The sequence below is a fragment of the Arachis hypogaea genome, chromosome 10 (genome assembly GCF_003086295.3).
Source record: "Arachis hypogaea cultivar Tifrunner chromosome 10, arahy.Tifrunner.gnm2.J5K5, whole genome shotgun sequence".
In the NCBI taxonomy this organism is placed as follows: domain Eukaryota; kingdom Viridiplantae; phylum Streptophyta; class Magnoliopsida; order Fabales; family Fabaceae; genus Arachis; species Arachis hypogaea.
The window spans coordinates 15641985-15648663 of NC_092045.1; the positions used below are offsets into that span (position 1 = coordinate 15641985).

At 40.5% G+C, this 6679-nt stretch overlaps 1 non-coding gene across 1 annotated transcript; it reads left to right on the top strand.

Moving 5' to 3' along the window:
- The first annotated feature begins 2951 nt into the window (after positions 1–2951).
- LOC112718916 (small nucleolar RNA R71) lies at positions 2952–3059 on the top strand. The gene has a single exon (XR_003161242.1). It is a non-coding gene; the product is annotated as a small nucleolar RNA R71 (small nucleolar RNA).
- The last annotated feature ends 3620 nt before the right edge of the window (positions 3060–6679 follow it).

Sequence of the window (6679 nt, forward strand, 5' to 3'; positions counted from 1 at the left end):
AACGCTACCCTCACACTCTCCGGACTAAAATCCAAGTATTTCCCCCGAACCATAGTGAGATAATTCTTTGGATTCGGGTTCACACTTTGGTCATGGTTCTTGGTGATCCATGCATTGGCATAGAACTCTTGAACTATCAAGATTCCGACTTGTTGAATGGGGTTGGTAAGAACTTCCCAACCTCTTCTTCGGATCTCATGTCGGATCTCCGGATATTCACCCTTTTTGAGTGAAAAGGGGACCTCGGGGATCACCTTCTTCAAGGCCACAACTTCATAGAAGTGGACTTGATGCACCCTTGAGAGGAATCTATCCATCTCCCATGACTCGGAGGTAGAAGCCTTTGCCTTCCCTTTCCTCTTTCTAGAGGTTTCTCCGGCCTTGGATGCCATAATGGTTATGGAAAAACGAAAAAGCAACGCTTTTACCACACCAAACTTAAAATGTTTGCTCGTCCTCGAGCAAAAGAAGAAAGAAGAGAGTAGAAGAAGAAGAAAGGAGGAAGAGGGAGATGGTGGTGTGTTCGGCCAAAGAGGGGGAGAAGTGGTGTTTAGGTTGTGTGAAAATGAAGGGTTGAAGAAGGGTATATATAGGAGAGAGGGGGTAAAGGGTTCGGCCATGATGGGTGGGTTTGGGAGGGAAAGTGGTTTGAATTTGAAGGGTGAGGTTGGTGGGGGTTTATGAAGGATGGATGTGAGTGGTGAAGAGAAAGATGGGATTTGATAGGTGAGGGGTTTTTGGGGAAGAGGTGTTGAGGTGATTGGTGAATGGGGGAAGAAGAGAGAGAGTGATGGTAGGGTCCTGTGGGGTCCACAGATCCTGTAGTGTCAAGGAAAAGGCATCCCTGCACCAAATGGCATCAAAATCCACGTTTTGAGCCATTTCTAGCGTTAAACGCCGGGCTGGTGCCCATTCCTGGCGTTTAACGCCAGGTTCTTGCCCTTTCCTGGCGTTTAACGCCAGTCTGGTGCCCCTTTCTGGCGTTAAACGCCCAGAATGGTGCCAGACTGGGCGTTAAACGCCCAACTGCTAGGCTTACTGGCGTTTGAACGCCAGCAGCATCTTCCTCCAGGGTGTGCTGTTTTTCTTCCTGTTTTTCATTCTGTTTTTGCTTTTTTCATTATTTTTGTGACTTCTTATGATCATCAACCTACAAAAAAGATAAAATAACAAAAGAAAATAATTAATTATAAAACATTGGGTTGCCTCCCAACAAGCGCTTCTTTAGTGTCACTAGCTTGACAGAGGACTCTCATGGAGCCTCAGAAATGCTCAGAACCGTGTTGGAACCTCCCAACACCAAACTTAGAGTTTGAATGTGGGGGTTCAACACCAAACTTAGAGTTTGGTTGTGGCCTCCCAACACCAAACTTAGAGTTTGGTTGTGGGGGCTCTGTTTGGCTCTGTTTTGAGAGAAGCTCTTCATGCTTCCTCTCCATGATGACAGAGGGATATCCTTGAGCTTTAAACACCAAGGGTTCTTCACTCACTTGAATGATCAACTCACCTCTATCAACATCAATCACAGCCTTTGCTGTGGCTAGGAAGGGTCTGCCAAGGATGATGGATTCATCCATGCATTTCCCAGTCTCTAGGACTATGAAATCAGTAGGAATGTAATGGTCTTCAACTTTAACCAGAACATCCTCTACAAGTCCATAGGCTTGTTTTCTTGAGTTGTCTGCCATCTCTAGTGAGATTTTTGCAGCTTGCACCTCAAAGATCCCTAATTTCTCTATTACAGAGAGGGGCATGAGGTTCACACTTGACCCTAAGTCACACAAGGCCTTCTTGAAGGTCATGGTACCTATGGTACAAGGTACAGAAAACTTCCCAGGATCCTGCCTCTTTTGAGGTAGTTTCTGCCTAGACAAGTCATTCAGTTCTTTGGTGAGCAAAGGGGATTCATCCTCCCAAGTCTCATTTCCAAATAACTTGTCATTTAGCTTCATGATTGCTCCAAGGTATTTAGCAACTTGCTCTTCAGTGACATACTCATCCTCTTCAGAAGAAGAATACTCGTCAGAGCTCATGAATGGCATAAGTAAGTCCAATGGAATCTCTATGGGCTCATCTTGAGCCTCAGATTCCCAAGGTTCCTCATTGGGGAACTCATTGGAGGTCAGTGGACGTCCAGTGAGGTCTTCCTCAGTGGCGTTCACTGCCTCTTCTTCCTCCCAGAATTCGGCCATGTTAATGGCTTTGCACTCTCCTTTTGGATTTTCTTCTGTATTGCTTGGAAGAGTACTTGGAGGGAGTTCAGTAATTTTCTTGCTCAGCTGACCCACTTGTCCTTCCAGATTTCTGATGGAGGACCTAGTTTCAGTCATGAAACTTTGAGTGGTTTTGATCAGATCAGAGACCATAGTTGCTAAGTCAGAGGTATTCTGCTTAGAACTCTCTGTCTGTTGCTGAGAAGATGATGGAAAAGGCTTGCTATTGCTAAACCTGTTCCTTCCACCATTATTATTGTTGAAACCTTGTTGAGGTCTCTGTTGATCCTTCCATGAAAGATTTGGATGATTCCTCCATGAAGGATTGTAGGTGTTTCCATAGGGTTCTCCCATGTAATTCACCTCTTCTATTGAAGGGTCCTCAGGATCATAAGCTTCTTCCTCAGATGAAGCTTCCTTAGTACTGCTTGGTGCATTTTGCATCCCAGACAGACTTTGAGAAATCATATTGACTTGTTGAGTCAATATTTTATTCTGAGCCAATATGGCATTCAGAGTGTCAATCTCAAGAACTCCTTTCATCTAACTAGTCCCATTGTTCACAGGATTTCTTTCAGAAGTGTACATGAATTGGTTATTTGCAACCATTTCAATCAGTTCTTGAGCTTCAGTAGGCGTCTTCTTCAGATGAAGAGATCCTCCAGAAGAGCTATCCAAGGACATCTTGGACAGTTCAGAGAGACCATCATAGAAAATACCTATGATGCTCCATTCAGAAAGCATATCAGTGGGACACTTTCTGATCAATTGTTTGTATCTTTCCCAAGCTTCATAGAGGGATTCTCCTTCCTTCTGTCTGAAGGTTTGGACTTCCACTCTAAGCTTACTCAATTTTTGAGGTGGAAAGAACTTTGCCAAGAAGGCATTGACTAGCTTTTCCCAAGAGTCCAGGCTTTCTTTAGGTTGAGAGTCCAACCATGTCCTAGCTCTGTCTCTTACAGCAAAAGGGAATAGCATAAGTCTGTAGACCTCAGGGTCAACCCCATTAGTCTTGACTGTGTCACAGATTTGTAAGAACTCAGCTAAAAACTGATGAGGATCTTCCAATGGAAGTCCATGAAACTTGCAATTCTGTTGCATTAGAGAAACCAATTGAGGCTTAAGCTCAAAGTTGTTTGCTCCAATGGCAGGGATAGAGATGCTTCTCCCATAGAAGTCGGGAGTAGGTGCAGTAAAGTCACCCAGCACCTTCCTTGCATTGTTGGCATTGTTGTTGTTTTCGGCTGCCATGAGTTCTTCTTCCTTGAAGAGTTCGTTCAAGTGCTCTAAAGAGAGTTGTGCTTTGGCTTCTCTTAGCTTTTTCTTCAAGGTCCTTTCAGGTTCAGGATCAGCCTCAACAAGAATGCCTTTGTCTTTGCTCCTGCTCATAAGAAAGAGAAGGAAACAAGAGAATGTGGAATCCTCTATGTCACAGTATAGAGATTCCTTGAAGTGTCAGAGGAAAAGAAGAGTAGAAGACAGAAGTGGAAAATTCGAACTTATCAAAGAAGATGGAGTTCGAATTTTGCATTAAGGGATAGTGTTAGTCCATAAATAGAAGGATGTGAGAAGGAGGGAAGTAATTTTCGAAAATTAAGTGGAAAATTTAAAAAAATATTTTTGAAAAACATTACTTAATTTTCGAAAATGAAAAGGGAAAAGAAATCAAATGATTTTTGAAAAAGATTTTGAAATTAGAAATCAGAAACATTTGATTGAAAACTATTTTGAAAAAGATGTGGTTAAGAAGATATGATTGGTTTTAAAAAGATGTGATTGAGAAGATATGATTTGAAAACAATTTTAAAAGATATGATTTGAAAACAATTTGAAAAGATATGATTTTAAAAATTAATGACTTGCCTAACAAGAAAAGATATGAATCAAACATAAAACCTTCCTCAACAGAAAAGGCAAAAAATGTTCAATCAAATCATTAATTGTTAATAAGTATTTTTGAAAAAGGAAAGAAATTGATTTTGAAAAAGATTTGATTGAAAAGATTTGATTTGAAAAAGATTTGATTTTGAAAAACTTTGAAAACTTAAAAAAAATTGATTTTGAAAACAAAATCTTCCCCCTTGTGCCATCCTGGCGTTAAACGCCCAGAATGGTATCCATTCTGGCGTTTAACGCCCAAAATGCTACCCTTTTGGGCATTAAACGCCCAACCAGGTACCCTGGCTGGCGTTTAAACGCCAGTCTGTCCTTCTTCACTGGGCGTTTTGAACGCCCAGCTTTTTCTGTGCAATTCCTCTGCTGTATGTTCTGAATCTTCAATTCTCTGTATTATTGACTTGAAAAGACACAAATTAAAAATATTTTTGGATTTTTAATAATAAGGACAAACCAAAATGCAACAAGAATCAAATGACACTGCATGCAAGACACCAAACTTAGCAGTTTGTATACTACTGACACTAACAAAACGAAAATGCATATGAGACACACAAAACACTCAAGTCAATAGAATTCAAAGATCAGAACAAGGAAATCATCAAGAACAACTTGAAGATCAATGAGGACACATGCATGAATGCAATAAGAACAGAAACATGCAATTGACACTAAACTTAAGATGAGACTCTAGACTCAAAAAAAGAAATATTTTTGGATTTTATGATTTTATAATTTTTTTTTGGATTTTTCGAAAATTATGTAGAAAAAGAAAATAAAGGTATCAAAATTCTTAATGAGAATTCCAGGAATCATGCAATGTTAGTCTAAAGCTTTAGTCTAAAGAAATTAGACATGGCCGGCCAAGCTTCAGTAGGACATTGCATTCAAGAGCTAAATTGATGAAGATCAATCAGCTTTGGTGATGATAAGAACATCACCTTGAAACACTAGAATTCATTCTTAAGAGCTCTGAAAAAAAAAATACCTAATCTAAGCAACAAGATGAACCGTCAGTTGTCCAGCCTAAACAATCCCCGGCAACGGCGCCAAAAACTTGGTGCGCGAAATTGTGAACTATACTTTTTCACAACTCTCATAATCCCCGGTAATGGCTCCAAGAACTTGGTGGCTCAATACCATGGCATTACACAACTTCGCACAACTAACCAGCAAGTGCACTGGGTCGTCCAAGTAATAAACCTTACGCGAGTAAAGGTCGATCCCACGGAGATTGTTAGTATTGAAGCAAGCTATGGTCATCTTGTAAATCTTAGTCAGGCAAACTCAAATGTATATGGTGATGAACGAAAATAACATAAAAGATAAAGATAGTGATACTTATGTAATTCATTGCTAGGAACTTCAGATAAGCGTATGAAGATGCCTTCCCTTCCGTCTCTCTGCTTTCCTACTGCCTTCATCCAATCCTTCTTCCTCCTTTCCATGGCAAACTCGTGTAGGGTCTCACTGTTGTCAGCAGCTACCTGAAATCACAGAAAAACACACAAACTCATAGTAAAGTCCAGAAAAGTGAATTTTAACTAAAAACTAATAAAAATATACCAAAAACTAACTATATCATATCAAAAACATACTAAAAACAATGCCAAAAAGTATACAAATTATCCGCTCATCAGTATGTCACTGAAGAGCAAGTTGCTAAATACCTAGGAGCAATCATGAAGCTAAATGACAAGTTATTTGGAAATGAGACTTGGGAGGATGAACCCCCTTTGCTCACCAAAGAACTGGATGACTTGTCTAGGCAGAAATTACCTCAAAAGAGACAGGATCCTGGGAAATTTTCAATACCTTGTACCATAGGCACCATGACCTTCAAGAAGGCCTTGTGTGACCTAGGGTCAAGTGTAAACCTCATGCCTCTCTCTGTAATGGAGAAGCTAGGGATCTTTGAGGTGCAAGCTGCAAAAATCTCACTAGAGATGGCAGACAATTCAAGAAAATAAGCTCATGGACTTGTAGAGGATGTTCTGGTAAAAGTTGAAGACCATTACATCCCTGCTGATTTCATAGTCCTAGAGACTGGGAAGTGCATGGATGAATCCATCATCCTTGGCAGACCCTTCCTAGCCACAGCAAAGGCTGTGATTGATGTTGATAGAGGAGAATTGATCATTCAAGTGAATGAAGAATTCCTTGTGTTTAAGGCTCAAGGATATCGCTCTGTCACCATGGAGAGGAAGCATGAAGAGCTTCTCTCAAAACAAAGTCAAACAGAGCCCCCACAGTCAAACTCTAAGTTTGGTGTTGGGAGGCCACAACCAACTTCTAAGTTTGGTGTTGAACCCCCACATTCAAACTCTAAGTTTGGTGTTGGGAGGTTCCAACATTGCTCTGAGCATCTGTGAGGCTCCATGAGAGCCCTCTGTCAAGCTACTGACATTAAAGAAGCGCTTGTTGGGAGGCAACCCAATGTTATATTTTATCTATTTCTCTTTTGTTATTTTATATTTTCTGTAGGTTGATGATCATGAGAAGTCACAAAATCAATGGAAAAAGCAAAAACAGAATGAAAAATAGAAAGAAAAACAGCACACCCTGGAGGA